The following is a 20,290-nucleotide window of genomic DNA, read 5'->3' as shown; positions in this document are numbered from 1 at the left end:
AAAAAACACAAACCAAAAAACACAACCCTTTCTGCTGGTAACTGTAGTGAAAGGAATGAGATCTCGGTCTTCTTAGCAAACTGCTGGGCCTGGGAGTGCTTGAAAGGTTTCCTAGAGACAACAGTGCAGTGCATGGAAATGTTTTCCATTTGCAACTGCACTCCTACCTCGTTCTTCTCAGCACACCAACCTAAGCATGACCTTTTGGGGTTTGACAGCTAACAACCAGTCCTGGCTCCTGCCACTTCCTTTTGAGCCTACAATGCCAACTTCTTGTGATTCCTAAGCAAGATTACAAGCCAGAAAGAGGTTGGATATTCTCTGGATATCAAGACTATCTTGTATTCTAAAATGCATGAGAGGAGATGCTAAACCACATGCTTCAGAGTCAACACCAGTAACGGTTCTTGCAAATTATCCCTAGTCTGCTTGTGCAGGGTTCTTATGCCTTCTGAGTCAGCTAATACTGGCCTCTTGGAGAGAGGAGACTGTTAAATGAGCCTTCGGTTTCATCAGCACAGCAATTTCTATTTTCTAGTATCTTAACAAGTTTCCCAGAGAGAATGTGGAGCATTATCCCCCCTCACCCAGATAACATGATGTACAATAAGAATATGTAATAAGTGTTTACAGTGAAAAGAAAAAGTACACATTGGAAAGAGCCAGGAAGTGTCAGGGCTTAGGGATTGATTTCCTAGCTCTTTTCTGCCTTGCTTGGTAGCTTGGGCAGACCACTTAGCTGCTACATGCCTCAGTTTCCCTCCAGCCAAATGAGATAAAGGAGGTACATAAGTCTCCATCAAATTCAGCAGAACTGCTGCCAGATATTCCAGAGAACACGTGTGCAAGTGGAACTCCAGCAAATGCATTTACTCTGCACTTACCTGGCACTAAGCCTACTCCATTCATATTTATGCAATTAATCATTAATGATGTTCATTTATTAATGGTGTTAAAGGCCTTCAAGATGGTAGAAAATTCCCAAGTGAAAGATGCTACAAGATTATGTCTTCAAAACAACTCTATAAACATGCAAGCAAAGGATTTAGTTCTCCCTGAAAATGACATCGTGGAGTGGAATGACTGGATCAGACCCTTGGAAAGGGACCTAGTAATTAACTTGGTGTAAATTAATCAGCTTCAGTCAGGATTTAGAGACTTTAATAGCTGAGTGCTAGCTTTTGTAGTGACAACTCCCAGAATGTACTTTGAAGTGGCCTGCCTGCTTGAAGTGGTACAAGCTCCAGGACTCGGGAACCAACAGCTATTATTTGCCTTACAATGGGTATAAAAGCACCCCCACCCCCCTGAGATCTGGGCCTTTTGGGCCCCATGCACACAAGGAGAGACTGAGGAGGTGCCAACCTCACTAGATAAGGCGGACAAAGGAGCTGCATGAGAAACCAACTGCATAGGGAGAGCGAGGACAATCTGGGATCTGGTTTCCTGGGTGAAACCGCTGAAGTCCAGGCTGCTGCCAAAGGGGCTGTCCCGCTCTCCCCCCTGCCTGATGCCAGTCCTCCTCCCTTCCTTGCATGGAGGCTGGTCTTTGCACTGGCTGCCCTGTTCTGACTGGGTTAAACTCTGCCAGATCAGGGACAAGACCTGGCTGGCTGCAAAGCTGCATTACCGAATGGGCAAGTGCAGACAGGAAAGCTGTGCCTGGGAGAGATTTAGGTCAACTTTGTCTCAGAATCAGGTGGGCTTCTCCATTTGCTCTATCCAGATAAAAGCTTTTTTCACCATGCAGAGGATGTTGTGGTGGCAAAACCATTTAAGTATAACTACATTTAAACCAGTATATATGTAAAATAAACTGTGTTAATGTAAAGTACAACCATATTTGGATAAGAGCATCTACTGCTCTAACTATGCTGGCAAATAAACCTCCCACAGCTCAGGAACAATTACATTGGTGAAGCACGGACTAGACCTACATCTTCTGAGCCCTAGTGGTTACCAGGGCAGGCAGCCATTCTGAGGAGCAGAGACATATACTGCATAAGCGATAGCTGTAATAAAGGAAATGCTCATTACTATGTGAAACACAGAAACCGAGACTACTGCAATTAATTAAAAAAGGAAATCAGAGCTGGGTCACTAGAGCCTAAACATAGAAGGGGGGGCGGGGGAAACAACAATCTGGGGAAAAAATAATAATAATATTCTCAAGGCCCCACAAAGATAACTATCACAGGCTACACCCCAGCTGACCCCAAGTCACCCTGGTACATGGCTACTGAAAGTGCAACTCTTCTGCTGGCAGGGTGGGGCTGCCAGCATCTGTACCGGGGATGCGTCCCTCCGCCCGCCACAGCAGCAGCTGGAAACAGCTCGAGAGAAAGAGAAGCCTCAGCAAAACAAGAAATTTTAGAGGATGTTGTTCTCCAAAGAGGCTGGGAAAGTGTTTGATTTTTCTACCTGAAAATAAATATATACGTATGTTATATTCTGCCCAGTTATTCTCTCTCTTCTTGTTTACCTCAAGGTCATGCTGTACTGCCTGTCCTTTGTGGAGTGGAAGAAGCAGAATTTGGCTGTGATACCATAAAGGGGAATTTTTACTGAGGCTGCTGGACATAAACACACCCTGTGGTCCTCTCTGTCTGTCCAGGCCCCATTGCTGCAGCCCAGGCTTACCGCAATGGGTCTCCCTATGCTGCAGCACGGACTGGAGCTGGGCAGGAAACATTTTTCCCATCCCACAAAAATCTTCCTGTTCTGCATCAGGATGAACCCAAGACCTTTCAGCACTTCTAGCCTTGTTTTCTGAAGAAACAAGCCATATGCAATCCTACTGCATGTGTCTGTCCTCCCTTTCCCATAAATTCTTAATCCTTTGGCCAATTTCAACCAAGTCAGACTGACTTGATCAGGTAAAAGGTACCAACAGTGTTACATTCCCACAAGTCTCATACAAACAGGCAGCTCAGGAGAAGAGAGACTCAAATCACACTTCCACTGAGAAATAGATTCAATCCTTCGCAGACACCAGATAGCACGCACAGGAGTTTCAGTTTCGTTGGAAACCAGCTGTGCCTGGCCTTGCTACTCATGGCAATAGTGTCTGGGAAGCTCTGCCACAGCATGGCATGACCTGGGACATGGGAGGGCAAAGCTCAAGTCCAAGACTTGCTTCCTCCTGGCCATGATTCCCAGCCAGTGCAGCAGGGTCACACTTTCTCTTGTTCTAATAACTTCTAAGCATGTACGGAAAGATCAGTGTTTTCCTCCAAATATTGCACTGGGGAGTTTCAGCCAGCTCCAGTACAGGTACAGCGGAGCAGAGAAGTGGGCTACTCACCACTGCCCGCAACTGGTGGAGCAGGGCTGGGTTTTGCACAGAGCGGGGCATTGGTCGGGGGCAGCTCTCCTCCAGCATCCAGCTCGTTACACTCTTCATCAGCAAGAAACTTGCAAACACTACAAACACTTTCTTGACCCTTTGGCAAAGCCCCTCCTGCTCCCCAGACTGGGGCACTGCGCCACCACACCACACATGTCCCTCCACCCCAGGTTTTCACCACACTTTGCAGAGGAGACTTCCCTTATTTATTTTTTCTCTCTTCTCTGCCACCTCACAGGTCTTTACCAGATCTTTGCGGATGGTGTCTCAATGCTTAATCATGCATCCCAGCTTTTGCATTATCTGGGCCCTGGAGGCCACCCTGCGACATGCGTCCATGCCAGAAAGGTCAGAGATAAGCAAAAGGTCCTTCTGTGCTCCTGTCTCCCTGCCTGGGTTTCTTAGAATCTAGCTGCCCTCACAAAGAGAAAGAAGACAAACAACTGCATGGGCACAGTGACTGATAGTGCTTCGGTAAGCCCCCAGCACTGTCTTTTAATGCCCAGGCAAGAGGGAGAGGTTGCCCTAAGCTATTGGCAGGCTCATATCCCTACACACAGAGAAGACTAAGGGCAGCAAGGTGGGGGAAAAGAGCTGATTGCACTTTCAGAGGTAGCTGTGCAATCACAATTGCAGTCCAAGCAGACAATCAGCTTGCACAGGAAGATAAGTACAGACACAAGAGAATCCACTCGTGGCCTGTAAGAGGTAGAGATGCATTGCACTAGTGCACTTCAACTGCTGCAAACTGCAGGCTGGCAGGAAAGTCTATGAACAAAAGGAGCATTTAAAGAGGGCAAGATTCATGCAGGTGCTGAGAGCTAGCACAAAGCCTCAGACTTACCTCCACACCCCAAGCTGAGGTTGGTGATGGGTAAAAGGGACAGGACACTGAGCACTGTGCTAGTGTCTAGGCTAAGGCACAGAGAAACATCCATTGCTGATTATAAACTCTGAGCTGGGGAAGGGCAGTTATCAGGGAGACAGTACAGGAGGCATCTGTGAACTGATTGCTGAACTGAGTGAAAATAACCTCCTGCTTTTAATCAGTGATAAGTTAGAAGGTACTTGAATGATGGTGGATGGAGAAGTAAGATCATACATACTGAATCACACCTCCCTAGGCCTGTGTATTTTAAAGTGTGCTTAACTTTATTTTCATCACAGCTGCTGAGAGTTTTGTTCCCAGCTTAGGCCAATAATGACAGCTTTGGAAAATCCCATCACTGCAGTTTAACAATGATGAATTAGTTAATACCTGCAAAGTGCTTTGATGATGTAGATTTCCCAAGCAGGTAGTGCAAATGCTGCTGCTGCTTCTGGATAAAGAAAACACATGGGATACATGTTTAGCTTACAATTGGAACAAAACATAGATGTCCCTGCCAGTCATACTGCCTGACCCCCTTCCCCTCTCATCAAAAGTGGAGGTGAGGAGCATTAATGTTGAAGAACAGCTGTGTTAGTTTGTGTTCATCCCTGTAGGGCTGAGGTTCTGCATGACCCTCAGCAAACGGACTCCATGCACTGTGCCTCAGTTTCCCCTTCTGTAGTACTTTGAGGCTGATGGAAAGAGACGTTCACAGAACTCAGCATTTTTTTATAATTCGTGCATTTTGTGGCTTGCCTTTTTTTTTTTTTTTTTTTAATTCTTGACTGGGCATATAAATACCAGCTGCCCAAGGCTATAGTGCAGAAAGTCAAAGGCGTATGTCTTTGATTTATGAGGCCTCCATTCAGTTCAGTTTGCCTCCCCCTGTAGTTCCCATGGGAAAAGTTGCTCTTCACTTCCTATCCAAAATCTCTTGTATGGTATGGCTGGGAGCTGTTAGACAACAACCTCTTTCTGCCCTTGCTACAATTTCCTCAGCAAAGTCAGCCGGACATGCTGCTTCTGCCTTCTGCTGTGCTGAATTTGTTGAAAAAACAAAAGGTAGCAGGTTAATAGGAAATGCAGGCACTATGGTTTTGCTTAGTAAGGTTGTGATCAGGTTAAAAATCTCGGTTATCCAACCTAATGCACAATGCAGAAGAAGAAATCAGCATGTGTAAACACTGATGGAAAACATCCTACCTGCAGAGCAGCCCACCACTGTATACAACTCCTATACCACAACCCACAGAAACACTGAAATATGCAGTCCCCTTTGGCTCCCAGGAGAAAGGTTGATGCCAAAGGCTGGGATAGGACTCAAGAGAGCTGGTTCAAGCCCAAAAGCCCGGGTAAATCAACAAGTCCCTGCCCTAATCTTTTTGCTTTAAAATGGACACACCATCTTTTGCTTTAGCCCTCTACATTCCCCCAGTAAATCCATTCTGCCTTATTGTCTGTACAGTGCTTTGGAGAGCCACGCTGCTGGGGCCTGGGGCTGTTACAGCAAGTAAGTGATTTGCAATAGCCTCCAGTATTAATATTTGCACTTTTTTTGTAGCGACTCCTCAGTCTCCTGCCAGGGCAGCTCCCTTCTCTTACAGCCATGCTCTCCTCTGTATCACTGGCCCCTGCTACTGGGTTGTTATGAAGTGATGCCAAGTGTCTGCATGAATTGTTTCAGGACAGAGATTATGATCTATCTGAAAGAGGGGAGATACATTCATCTAAGTGTCAGCTATTACTGTGAACACATCAACCAGACACCAGAAACTAACAACATGCCCTGGAAACTCCTACTTGGGTCAGTAGATTTACTCAGCTCTGTATACCAATTTGATGTCCATGGAAACATTAGATCTTTCTTTTTCAGGCATACACTGCTTGAGATTACAGTTGATCCTAATTAGTAACAAACTGTAAGCCAGGGACTGTGCATTTGTACTTCTGAACCTGACAGGGCTCTCCTACTAGATGGGGTTAGGAAATGCTGCAAGACAAAGACCAAACTCCTATCTTGTGCAGTTATAATTAGCAAGATCTTGGATGATTCCTTCCCTGATGCAAATAAGAGAGCCCTCAGCCCCCACACACCCAAGAGCAGGAAGGTTAGCCTATGACTAATGATGGCAGGGCCAGAGGGTACCATTCCTGTGTGCCAGCAGCTGAGACAGCGAGATACAAAAGGTTTAAAGACAGGGCTGATGTTTGCCATTAGTTATACCCTTGAGACCCCATTGATTTCAACGGGCTCCCATGTGCAACATGAAGCAGCTCTCAGCCCATTCAGCCCCACAATATGCAAACTTATTTTTACCTGACAAATGTTAAAAGTATGCATAAGTGTTTATTTACTTCCTGCACAGTAGAAGTTAAGAAGGAGAAAATAGATGCTCAGCAACGATCTCTGCTCACCTGCAGAGATTGATGGTTGGATGCACAGCTGAAAACTACAATGGTGCCCTAAAGACAGACCAGTTTCCACTCCCCATCTCTTGTCACTTCTTGCACCTGCAGATCTGGCTCAGCCAAGCCCTTGCAGGCACAGCAAAGTGCCTAAGGAAGATGTGTCTGGTTGCACATGTGGATCATGCTTTGAGCTAAACCTGCAAACCACTGCTTTAGAGCAGAACCAGAGTTTTGAGAGCAGACATTATGCTGGCAGTCCTCAGCCACCAAAGAGGTCTGCTGTATCTGGGCCCACTCTGCATCCTCTGTTTAACCCTTCAGCTTTGCAAGCTGACAGTTTCAAAGAGCTTTAACAGTTGCATCAGAGTGCAAGTGAGGCAGAAAACAAATATGGCACAAGACCTTTCACGAGAGTCACTAGAATGAACATTACACAACATATCTCAGCAGTAGTTTCCCTGCACACACTGTCAGAGCTATACGCACATAAGATTTTGCCAGTTTTGGTGCTGTCACTACTGTTCTCGTACACCATTAGCTGTTTGTGTGTCAGCAGCACCGCAATGCTGAGCAGAGCTGAGACTCCCCTCTGCTAACTGCATGCTCACTCTGATAGCATTTGTTATTTGGGGCATTGCAAGCAATATTGGGATTGCATCCTTCCCTGCACTGATCAAGCCATGTGACACAGGGCAAGTGACTTATATATCTCTACCCTACCAGGCTAGGGCTAGAGAGGTGGCCTGAACAGCCACTGCGGGCTCTCTCCTGTGCAAGATAGCAGAAAAATGCTGAGATAGTTTCTGGGTAAAGATGAGAAGTGTCATCTCCCCAGATGAAGAATTTGGGGAAATCTCTGCAAAATCTGAGACTTGCTGGGGTATTTCCAATGGAGAGGCTAACCCGGGCTCTGATTGTCAATGCTATTAAATATATCAGACAAAAAAAGGGCAGACCTCCCATCTTTATTTGTTCATTTATTTTCCAGCTCAGGCTAGAAATCTAAACAGGGCTGGTTTGAAAGGTACTTTCCATAAGCCTGCAGTCCATCTGTGCTTGCCTGGGCCCAGCTCCTCCATAAAACATGTGCCTATAGAAACGCGAGCTGGCCTGAAGAGCACAAGTCCCTGAATACTTGAGTTTAGGACAGACCGTTTTCAAGTGAAAAAACCCTTGCAAGAGAAAGTCCCGGCCACATATGGAAAGGAATAACACAAATTGTGCAAACAACTGGGTTAGAGCAAGCGGATTTACATACATCTGCATGAAGCAGGGAACCTACTCTACTCTGCCTGCCTTGTGCCAGCAAAATGCCTTCCAGAGACAACTCTGTTGTGCCTGCAAATAGAAATGCAGGATGGAGCCATCTGCACAGGGATACGTTGCTCTTCACCTCTCATGATGGTGATATAGGTGGTGTTGGACTACAAGCCCACAACAGAGCTGATTTGGGCCTCATCTGATTTTGGAGTTCAGGCACCGGTGCAGGTCTCAGCACCTGGGCATTACAGGCAGAGGCACAAACAGTTATTTTGCTGTTTTGCACAAGGAGTTTGACACAGGCCACTAGCCATGGACAGATGAACCCTGCATGCAGACAAGATGAGACCAGCGATGCTGCAGTGAGCAACTGGGAGCAGGTTGCACATGTAGTGTGGCTGGTCTGTGGTATGTTGCAAAGACTAAACCAGGACCCTTTATCTCATTGAACTCCGGGGCTGTTCCCAACCCTTAATCTCCCATTTGCCCAAGCTGTGGTTCTTGCATTGCCAGCGCCCTGGTTACCTCAACTAAATGCAAGGGCATGGGGCAGAAGGACGCAAGGCAGCACTCCTGCACCAGCCTTCCTGCACCGGCTCCGACTTCTGCTCTCAAATAGGAAGTTGATAAAAACCTCACTTGGTTGCAAAAAGAAAATCAGATTTCAAAACCGCTGTCAAAGGGCTCCAAAGTCTAGCAGCAGTTCTGGCATTAACCCTTTCCAGAAGGCAGGCCTCTTCCCAGCTGCACCTGGGGCTGAGAAGCGGTTGGGGCTGACACCAGATACCCTGGTCATGCCTTGGGCAACTCTTTGGGGGCTTTTTTTTTTTTCCTCTGAGCTGTCGCTTACATTCTCTTGCAATGTTGCTTTTATCCTGGGACCTATCACATCTCAAATCAGGTTGGGGGGTGGAGGGGAGGGAGGAAAGCAGGGGTTAGGAAAAACTGCTGTCTCAGTTAACATGCTAACCTACTGCAAGAGATGAGCAGAGCGGGGAAAAGAAACCCAGTGCTAGGCTGGATGGCAAAACCCATCAACCTCTCAGCACAGCACTTGGATCCCGGTGGGAAGATCCAGCTCCTCGGTGATTGCATGGGCTTTCCCAGTTCTGGGTTGCAGCCCCAAAATCCTGATTCTGAGGGACTCCTCACAGAAAAGCCAATTTCACCTCTCTTTTGGGCCTTGTGCATTTTTTTCACCCAGCTGGGACATTTCTGCTTGCCAGTCTAACTGAGTGAGAATCACTTTTGCAGCTGGGAACAGATACATAGTGACCTATATATCTGTATCCTACCAGCCTAGGGCTAGAGAGGTGCAGTTCAGCACCTCAGAGTTCAGCAGGGGAACCCACTGATCCATGCTCAAGAAACCACTTCACACACAGGACATCCCAGAGAACTGACACCTCGTGTTTGCTCAGAGGATCAACGCTGCCATGGCTCTTTGTAGACTGGATGAAAAAGATTTGGCCTGGGGGCTTTAGTTCAGGAAGTCACAATTTTAGCATCCTTCCCACTAGGTATGGAAAATGCCACTAGAAGAGGGCAGTTTTCAGCTTCCCCCCCCCTTTCCTTTGCTGCCATGGCCTAAAAAGATGGTGCTCACCCTGACACTGGGGGTCAAGCAAAGAAGACTGCAGCAGCCAGAACATGAGGACCACCAGCTCAGCCGGCTATTCTCTGCACACAAGCTACTCCTGCTGCTTAAGCAGGCAATCTTTAACACAAAAGGAGCAACCTGCTCTCAGGGGGAAGAGATTTCCTGGCTTCTGGGAGGCAGCTGAGGCATCGGATTTGTCGTACCTCTCAACACACACATCACACTCCTGCAAACGCCCCATCGGAAGCCTCCTGCCACGCAATGAATCTGCACAAACCCTCCCCGCCAGCCCCGGCCCCTTTGCAATGTCCCTATCATGCTTCCACTCCATCCAGATGAAGATTGCAGAAGACCTTTGCAAAAGGTCCCAACCATCTGACTTTCCACTGAGGCAGGATCTGGGCAACTCACTTCCCCCCGCGCCCCCAGTACCGGCTGTGGATTTCCTGGCCCTCCCGCATGCGCAGCCTGACCCAGAACGGGGCGTGCTGGCTGGGGGTAAGCAGGTGCTCTGTGTTTCTCACCTCTTTCTCCTCCTTTCTCTCTGCGTCCTATATCCGTCTATGATTAAATCGAGCCTGTTTAACCGCCACAGCCAGATGTGAGGACCCCCTTCATTTGTTATAGGAAAAAAAGATAAAAGAAAGAAAAGAAACAAAATTACATGTGGTGACAGTTGTCTGCACGTGAAACATGGCCTGTAGCCCTCTGTATACCCTGAAGCCACAGGATCTTTGCTTGGGCCGTGGGAACTCAATTTATCAGACCCTCAGAGACCCAGTCTTAAATATTTGCCCCAAAATAGACCTTACTGTTGGTAAGGCTGAGGAAATGCATGCTTTACCAGACTCCACGTGCCCTCCCATACAGCCTGGTGCAGATCTCAGCCCTCCTTGCCCAAGGAGCCTTCTCCAGCACAGACCCACTGTTCCCCATCTCCATGGGCCAATACAAGCCTTGCTGCCCCCAGTCTCAGACATCGCCTTCCCTCCAGCCAAATTAGGTAGTTTCACAGCCACAAAAAACTTGTTCCACATCTGCCCCTGGAGCAGCCTCCCTCACTCCCAGCACAAGCAACTTCTCTGCCACACAAGGATGTCACCCTGGGTTCCAGCAAATACCCTCTCCATTATGCTTCAGTAGGCATCCTATTACCACCATCCCTGGGAATATCACTTCTTGGGGTGATACCAGCATCCTCTTGGCTTGATGGAGGTCCTCCCAGACAAACCCAAGTGACACACAGTCATGCTCCGAGAAAAACTTTGTCCAGGGAGCATGGTCCAGTGTCAACAGTTTCTAGCCACAAACATTTTCTTCACTCTATTTTTTTGCCTCTTCAAAATTGCATTGCCTAGGACAGAGAATAGCCTGGGATTTCCCAGCCCACCATCACTAGGTGGGACCCTTAAAGGGACCAAGGCTACAAGTCCCTAGGGAGTTGCACAACAGAGGGTCAGCAAGCAGAGCCAAGCCAGAAACTCTGTCAGGGCAAGTTAACAGAGGTTATAGAGAAAACTTCAGACTTAGAGAGGAAGAGACAGAGACATGAGGGAGGAAGGGAGGAGGAAGGAAGGGAGATGATATCCATCCCCATGCCCAGAGCAGGGAGGTGAACAGACAGAATAAGCAGCGAAGCCTATCATTGCCTCCCAGCTGGTGCAGATCCCTGGAGACAGGCTGTGGGTCACAGCCCACTGAGGACAGGACTGTCATCTATGTGAAGCTTTATCAGCAGCTGTTTCTTCTGTCTTTCTGTCTTGCTCCAAACTCTTGATTTCCAAAAAGGGTGGGAGATGTCACAGAATCAACAACACATCCTGAACAGCTGCTGCCACCCTCTATCTCTGCCTCACCCCTTGTGTCTCAGTGCTGCTTCGGAAGCCCCCAGAGAAACAAACTGCTCTGCCTGGCTAATACAAAGGGCCTGAGGAGTGACATTGCACCACAAGTCTAGAGGACTGCAGATGTCTGGTAGGATTCAGTTTTGGGTTCCCATTAGGTCTGACTGATTCAAGACTTCCATAGGGTAACTGCCTTTGGGTCAGGCTCCTGTGGGAAGAGCCATCTGGAGAAAACAGAAGTTTTTCCAGCTCAGGCTTATTCCATGACATGATCTGGAGCCTCTCCTCCCTCTCAAGGAGGGGAGAACGCGTGGAAGAGGGTAGAGTTGTTGTTTTTTTCCCCAACACCCAAGGCTTCTCATGGAGCAACTAGTGTGAAGATGGCCTGGCTGGACCTCCAGCCTGGGCAATGGGCTTCTTCCATGGCCACAGGCAGAGGAAGGAGGTACATAGACATGGCTGACAAGGTCTCTCCAGCCATTTGCACAAAGATACTTAAGCATCTCATTCCAGTTTGAATATGCCTCTGTGCTAGCAAAGGAAGGACTTTTAGAAGGGTGTATGATTTTTAGAGACGCTAAGCAACGCAGCTCCTTCTGAAATCAAGAAAGGCCATAAAAGAGCCAGCTTCTTCAGAGATGGGGGGAAGAGTCCTTGAAAGAAAACTAATGCTATTCAAGTAACTTAACAAACCTCCCTCTCCTCACTCTCCCAACAGCCTATTTCAGGATTTCTTCCCAAGAAGCCTCCCTTTTCCCTGAAGATCCTTTTTTGAGCACAGATGAATAAACTTCAGGCTTTGTTCTTAGGAAGAATCTTTTATCAGCTTCTTGCCCTGATAACAACAATTTTCTTTTCACCTGAAAATGGGGATGGGGAGCTGGATTTGATCAAAGAGGAATCAGTCCAAACCCAAGCTCTAAACTCAGCTTGAACCTGTTGAGAAGGTCCAATAAGTTCACAGAAATTCCTACACTTCATCCATTGCTACTGCTTCTCTATTTCCAGGATCCCACTGAGAAGAAAAAAGTGAATTTCATCAGACTCCAAGCTCAAATTTACAGGTATAGCCATTTGCTCAAAGTGCTTTGCTAAGAAACACCAGTATTCTTAAAATGACAGATTTAATGGGCAAGTAAAGATGGCAAGAGTCTCTCTCAACACCATTATTGTCACTCACTTTTGTAACAGTAAGCAGCTGCCTAACTTCACAACTCTTCCAGTCAAATCACTGATGGTTCTTCAGCTATTTCCCCTCCCAACTCCATTTTAAATATGGGGGAAAAAACAAGCACAGAAAGGGAAGCTTATTGCTATATACAAAGACAAAAGTTTGCACGACATCACCCATCCCTGTGGGAAGCATCTCCAAAAGCTAGTAAAACCCCTCAGGCCAACATGGGAGAATTTTAGCAAGCTGAGGCATGTGGGCTCTCCAGAACCCATCCAAACAGCTTCCCCATCTTTCAGAAATAGGAAGCGCCCCAAAGGACCCCAAGCCCAGCTGGGATAGGCAATGTCACAGAACCACAGCTCAGAAGAATTTTCCAAACTTTCGTGTTCTTCTACTCTGAAGCAGAGCCAGGTCAGCCCACTCACAGCACAGCCCATGATCTGCTGCAGGAATTACTCATGCTGGCCCTGAATGCTCCCTGCCAGAGCAGCATGGGCAGCTTTGTCCTGCTCTGATAGAGGAGCTACCCGCAGCCCGTCCTGGAGAGCAGAGGTAACCCACCACCCCATCCCCATCCCTGGGCCTGTGCATGGAGGAGCAGGATTCCTTCCCCCACCCCTACCCTGAAAAGACAACACCCACCATGTGGTTTCCTGAAACGATAGCGGTATTTGTCAAAGACAGCAGTAAAAAACCCAAATGTGGTAAGTGGCCTCTTCTGAGTTGAGAGCTGCCTGTGCTCATGCTCCAGGGTAAGGCTGTCACCCTGTGGGGCCAGCAGCAACACCTTACTCTTTGCAAAATATCAAAGGCACATACGATGCAGCTCTGGCTCAGAGCAGAGATGGCTTCATCTGGCAAGCTGTTACCCACAGAGGGAAGTGTGCAAAAAACACGCAGGAGACAGACATTGTCCTAGCCTAGCTTTAATGCTGACACCTGCTTTACAAGAGAGACGGTGCCCACCTTGCTGTGCAGTACTTCCTCTGACAGCCTGAAGGGCTGATCCTCTGAAGATGACATTTAAAAGTCATGCAGATACTCTAGGTGGGGAATGGGCTCATGGCCCAAGGCGAAATATGCCAAATGTGGATACAGGGGTCTGCAAACAGGGATAGTTCTGGTTTTGCTGCAATTACGCATTGCATTTGCCACTTCTTGGTCAAGGATGAGTGAGAAGAGGATTCAAGATTTGAGAAAGTTTAGGGTCAGACATATGGCTCTGACTGATCAATCCATGCTAGGGACAAGGCAGAGGCAGTGTGTCTCTTCTCCCAGAGTACCTCTAGCTGGTTTTAAGGGTCCCTAGCAGCCAGATCATCATCATCCCTTGACAAGGCAGGAGAGAGGCTGGGCCAGACAAGTACTGGCTCTCTGCTGAACATGCCATTGGCTCTCCCTGATACCACTGGGGATATTTTGATTTACAGCATCCCTGATACCAAGGGACTGCATCAGTGACTATTACATCCAGCATCTGGCATGTCCGAAGCAGCTGCTAACAGTTTGCCCAAAGCAAGGATGAGAAATCAGAATGACAGCTTGCAGATAAGATTGGACAGAGAACTTGTTATCCTCTCCAGTGCAGGAGGGAAGGTGAGGACCATTTGCATTGCCTGTAAGAATCTGCACTGGAGACCATCCCCTAAACCTGGCAGCGTTCCTCTGCCTGTTCTCTTAGCAAACTAACATCTGCCGTTCCTCAGAAAATAAAGTTCACATCTCACCAGTTGCACAAAAGCAGACTTAACCCATCTCCTCATCACCTTTGGAACCTAAAGCTTCAGACAGAGGGACAGAATGGAGAAGAACATCCACTGAGTCACTGATGAGGCAGGACGAGCTGACCAGAGATCTGCAATAGTTCTCGGCAGCAGAGACTCTGGACAGCCTGGAGGTGTGGGTTTACATGCTTGGTGGATTAGACATGGTGCTGACTCAGAAACATAGCTATGAGCTGGTGGAATGGGAAGGAACAGTTTTTACATCAGCTGAATAGTGTTGAAATAAAAGGCCTAGCAAATATCAATCACCTCAAGCCCGCTTTAAGCAGTAAAGATGCTCTAACATTCCAGTTTGGCCAAATGGAACTCCTGGGACCTCCTTGCTGTTGCAGGCTCATCCTTAAGGAGCAAAACTTGCAAAAGGAGACCCTGGGTGGGGGGAGCCTGCCTGAGTGGCAGGGAAGGAGAGCCAGGGACCCTTTGGGGGTCTAATTCCAGCACAGACACTACCATATAGTATAACCTGAGAAGGGACACTAGCTCTGACTGCCTGCTTAGGAGCTGGCTATAAACACCTCATTTCTCTGTCTAGCTCAGCAGCCTGCAGATGAACTACAGCATTATCTTCTAGAAAGACAGTCAGTCTTGATTTGGAGCCTTGACATGTTTGGGAATGTACTGCACCCTTGAGGAGCCCAATTACATTTCCCTATGAAGAGATGCATCTTATTTCCTGTTTTAACTGTGCTGACCTGCACTTCCAGCACCTGGATCTTGTTATGACTCTCTTTGATCTAAGAGCCCTCTACCACCAGACACCTTCTCCCCTTGTGGTTATTTATAGGTTTGACTAAACAGCTTCAAGCTTTACTCTGAAAAACTCCACGGCTAGTGCGCCTAACTTGCACACCGAGATGCATTTTGCATTCTGGAAACTCTTCTCCACCCCCTGTGCATGCTACATCTGTTTGAAAGGTGAATGTAAATTCCAGATGTGACTCCTCAGCACTATCCAGAGAGCTCATCTGCATCCCCACACCTCGCTATGAGCCCAGGCAGGGCAGTCCTTTCTGCCAAGGATCAGCCGCCCCTACCAAATAACAAAGCTAGCAAGAAATCTGCAAGGGTTTTACTTCAAGACAACTTAATTAACACACATGTATATAGCCAACAATAACACCACTGCTGTTTTAGAGGGGAGGATAATAACACTAACAAAAAAATAATCTTTCTCAAAATAGTAAATAAAATAATAAAAAACAATAGCAGCAACATGGCTATAAGCTCTCTGCATTTGAGTTTTCATTTCTGCAAGGCTTAAGCCAATGTTATGAGAGGAAAAAACCCAAAACATTCTCACACGTGCAATTTATTCCCTCCTTGCCCAGCAGCAGCTTCCTCTGCATAGCAAGCATTTGTTACAGTCAAACTGCAAACCCCTCAGATCTGGTCAGTCAAGGAATCTGGGGGGCTCATCGGAGATTTTCAGCAACAAATGGGTGCAGGGAGGATTTTGGTGGCATTCTCACAGCTAAGGGGTGTAAGAATCTAAATTAATTCACTGTTGGCTATTTTGGTTTCTGAATTAAGTGGCTCAGAAATAAGAACACATTGGTCACAACATGCCCTCTGCTGGCAACGGTGCTGGGGTGGCTTGGGACAGACCCCAGCCACGCAGGTGGCACCTGCCTCCTTTTGGGACCCGGTGCTGCAAGGAGACCAACCTGCAGCAGCTCCATCCTTTGCTCTGGGCCTGTCCAAGGCACATCACTCTGGCAAGCCAGAGGCACAATGAAATTTAAGAGCGCAAAGGGACATTAGATCACTTGGCCTGGCTTCCTGTCTAACACATGCTGCAAAATTTCACCCCTGCATGGAGCTCAGTAAATTTCCATCTGACTAACCACCTCTCTCAAAGTTGTGATTTTAAAACATCAAGGTCATACAGCCAGCCTCCTGTGGGCTCTTCTGCTATGCTGAGTACCTCCCAGGCTCAAAAAATTACAAAGCCTTGGGCTTTCCCTACCCAAAGAGTCCAGAGTCATCAGTTCCCATTATTCTTTTCAAATATGAATTTCAACAAGCTTTACAGCTTCCCCTCTGGGTTTGTACATATCAGAGTAACTATTCAGCTGTATCTCAACAAGGTTAACATTCTTCTTGTCTGGGGTCACACAACTGTTTAGTGTCAATGCACCTGGGACTCCTAACTCCTACCTCTTCTTTTAAATAATCTGCATGCGATTCAGAGTAAAAACATGAACTTTTTTCCTTTCTCAGTTTGACACCAATGTGAAAATGTTTTTTGTTGTTGCTAAAAATGGGAAACAAGAGGAAATGTTCCAATCTTTGGGAAAACACAACATGCCCAGGAAGGCACACAGACTATCACTACCCTGCATTTTTTCATTTTGCTGCCAGATGACCAATTTCACAGTGCTCCAGAGGAAACTGGCACATTAAATTGGCAAATCCTTCCACTGGCAGTGTCATTTCTCACTTCACATGGGCCTGAAATAAAGATGCTGCCCTCCACCTATGGACACAAACCGCCAGTAGGGTTCTGCGTCCAAATTCTGCCCCTTTCAGATTGGATCCCTGGCAACATCTTTTACCATGGCACTAAAGTGCTCCTTTTTTGGTAGTCCCCTGTTGTCTCGGCTAACTAGTCTCCTCTAGTGGCTACTAGCAGCTACTTCAGAGCAGCCAGTACTTGAGAGACATGCAAGAAACTCTTAAATCACTGACTAACTGGACCTTTATGGAAGTTTTTTATTCCCATCCCATCAGAAGGGAGCTATGCATAAGGGAAGAATTATGTACCCACACCATAAAAAAGGGATGTTGTATCCATAATTTCATGACTGTCTGCAAATCTCTGGACTAGTGGATTTCTGCCAGGCTCTGGATACTCTGCCTGTGATGAGTCCAACATGGACTGCACTGCTCTGGGAAGAGCTTTCCAAGGGTACTGCATCACCAACAAGAATATTTTAATGTCAGATGCTGCTTTTTGTAAGCTCCGAAAGCATGTCACAATGAATGCCAGTGCTTACAGATGGGAAAATGAAATGCAGAGGAGCAGAGACTTGCCTATGGTTACTCAGCAGGCTATCTGCAGAGCCAGGACTAGAGCCCAGAATAATACAGTGCATTGCCCCACTAACCATAGCACCCAGCCTCCCCTAGCATCCCTCACTGCAGGACTTCCCCATCACCCCCTTCCCAAACGAAAGCCCCTGGAGTGAAAAGAGCTAGAGACTTCAGAAAACAAAACTGTTCAAATTTGTCTATGAAGTTTTGGGAAGGAGGAAAAAAGAATATTCACAAGAGTAAAAAACAGGCAGCACAGGGCTGTGAAGTACTCTCATTTACACAATAGCTCCCACACATTAATAATAAGCTGGAATTTCAGCAGCCTTATTTGCAGCAACCCATCTCTATAGAGGGAGCTCACAGCAGGAGACAGTGGGTGCCAGGGAAGCACTGCAGAGTTGTGGCTGCTCATCTGGACGAGCATACACCCCGGGGAAGGAGGCAGCACACACACAAGAGCAGCAGACCCTACCTGGGTGCACGTGCTTGCGCGACATTGTGTGAAGGAAAGCACTGCACTGGCCTTGTCTCTGTCCTGGCAGGCAGATTCCTCAGCTGCAGAAGGAGCTTGCAGCTGGAGGAAACTCCTTGCAGCCTGCCTGAGCTGAGAGCTCTAGTGCAGAGCCTAGCTACGCTGACCAGTGTCCCTTTGCTCTTAACTGCTGTGGGGATGCATGAAGCAAGCAGGCACGGGAAGGTTTACACTTGGTAGCCTTGTCTGACCTCATGGCTGAGCCTACTTCTAGCAGGAGACTGGACTAGAGACCTCATGAAGTCCCTTCCAGCCTGAATTGTCCTGTGGGGCATCTGGTCCCTGATGGGAATACAGGCTAGGTTAGGCAAGGCTCCCTCAGCATTGCTTAGGTAGGAGCTGGGCAATTCAGAGTCTTAAGATAACTAGCTGGGAATTGCTGACAGATGTGGGGGGCTCTGAAAATCTTGCCTCTGCAAGGCTCCTTTCCTACAAAAGCTGAAGGAAGAGAGACTGTGCCCATGTTCTCAGTAACTGCTCAGCCTCTCCACTTTCCAGCTCCTGGAAAGATGCCCCAGGTCAGCTCAGGAAGACACTGAATGCCCTCCATCCATGTGGACAGAAACAATCATTGCACAGAAGAAAATCTGTGACTCAACTGGGGCAGCGGGAAGCTGAGTGGTTCTACAAATCAGCAGTTAATTCTCCAGAGTAGGAGAAGGTGCTGGGTCTCAGACTGTATTCTTCAGGATTGTGTCTGTGTTTACATGAAGCAGTTAAGTGCATAAACTCTACTGAAGGCAGGGACTGAAAGCCAGGTTTGTTTCATTCTAGGCAAGTGCTGTGAATAACAGGCTGAAAAGTGACATTACAAAGTACTGGAGACAAGAGATCAAGAAAAGACTGTCCTCGTGCAATAAAACAACTAGGAGTTGTGGATCAATTATCATGTGCTGTATTTATATTGCACCCCTCACAATCTCAGTAAGATAGCTAAATAATATCCTCATCCTCCTCACTGCATAGATGGGGGAGTGAAGGAGAGACTTAGGCAAGTTAGTAGCAGAGATAAGAGCAGACTGAAGTCCTGACCTGCACATGTCAAACACATGCATGCTACTCCCTCACTCTGGACCCCCACCCAATCTCTCTTCTGCCTAAAACATTTCAGGATCTAGCTCCACACCACTAATCACAATTTACTTTTCTTTTTTCCCCTGATGAGTGTGATGGCTGTCATATTATATTAGGAGGAGAAAATGCTGCCTTACTCAGTACTCTGATGCACACAATGTTCATCAGCAAAAGCACCTGTCCACACTTGCTTCCCCATTTATTCATCCCCTGGATTTGCTACAAGAGCAACTTATAAATTGGTTGAATTAACTTGATGGCAAGCTGAGACCAAGGGCACAGTGCTTCTCATGGTACCATGCACAGTACCAACCAGTCTGAAACTCCCCCGGTGTTCCTACAGACATTTCTGGCTCAGCCCAAGCCTGTCTCTGAAGCACCACTGCATGCATGTTTTCAGTCCAGACCTGCCAGAGTTCACTTCCCTTCCCATCCAAACAATTGGGGTCAGACACTTGTCAAGAATTACCCAGCAAATTGCAACCTACCAAAGTTAAGCACTCACATTTCCCCTCTTTTAGCTTCATCTACAATGTCAGCTTACTCACTAGCATGCAGACCTCCAGAAGTTCCTCAATTGGAAGCCACAAGGGCTCAGCATCTCTGTGATCACAGCTCTACATCTCTTCTTAACATGCTAGGGGGCTGAGAGCCTGTCCCACCTCCACTACAAAGCCCTGGCAGAGACAGACGTCCCTGCTGAAGGATGGCAAAGTGGCTGCCTCACGGTTTGGCAGAACACCAACACACTGGGAATTCACATAGGCAAATTGCAGCAAGATCCCCCAGTCAGCACTGATCCCCTCACACGCAGCCATTTCAAAGTACTTTTAATATCTTCAGCACAATTATACTCCACCAGCCCTCTGCCAATAGTTTTGCTTGTCCCCGAGCACATAAGCCATAAGATTGCTATCTCTATCACATTTTCAGTCTCTGAAACTATGTTGCCTCCTACCTTTGATGATCAAGAAATTTGCTTCTGCAGGCATGTTTGCTTTGAACAATCCAGCCTCCACCTTCCTCTGCCTCCTCGCTTTCCCTATCTGTTAATGGATTTTGCTGCCATTGTTGTTGAAAAGCCAGCAGCGTGTGGAAGCTGTGTTGCCATCCAAACCAAATGAGATCAGGACCTTTAATTTCCAGCGTGGCAGCTGTTGTTTACATCACTTTTTTTTCCCCTTTCACATGCAGTAATTGGTTCTTACAATGTTCTTGCTCTCCCACACATGTACTTAAACAGGAAGCAAGGGGTGGGAGTTGTAGTGTGGGGGTTTCCTGTTCTGACTTTCTGAAACACTTAACTGACACCAAAGCTTTGATCAGAAGATCTAAGCACACAATCTGGTACACCGAGGTT

The 20,290-nt window shown here is 47.3% G+C and overlaps 1 protein-coding gene across 2 annotated transcripts in view; it reads right to left on the bottom strand.

The window, feature by feature from the left end:
- Nucleotides 1-20,290, bottom strand: part of CCND3 (cyclin D3) — a 48,118-nt gene that overhangs the window by 27,095 nt on the left and 733 nt on the right. The window contains exon 1 of one of the 2 annotated variants that reach the window (XM_030000317.2): nt 19,889-20,138. The exons of the other annotated variant lie outside the window; for it this stretch is intronic. The gene's annotated coding sequence lies outside the window, so the exon portion shown is untranslated. Of the gene's footprint in view, nt 1-19,888; nt 20,139-20,290 lie in introns of those variants that run through there. 2 annotated transcript variants of the gene reach the window in all.

This window comes from Aquila chrysaetos, chromosome 24, assembly GCF_900496995.4.
Source record: "Aquila chrysaetos chrysaetos chromosome 24, bAquChr1.4, whole genome shotgun sequence".
Lineage (NCBI taxonomy): Eukaryota > Metazoa > Chordata > Aves > Accipitriformes > Accipitridae > Aquila > Aquila chrysaetos.
The sequence above is the reverse complement of the archived record's forward strand: the minus strand, read 5'-3'. Positions and strand labels throughout refer to the sequence as shown.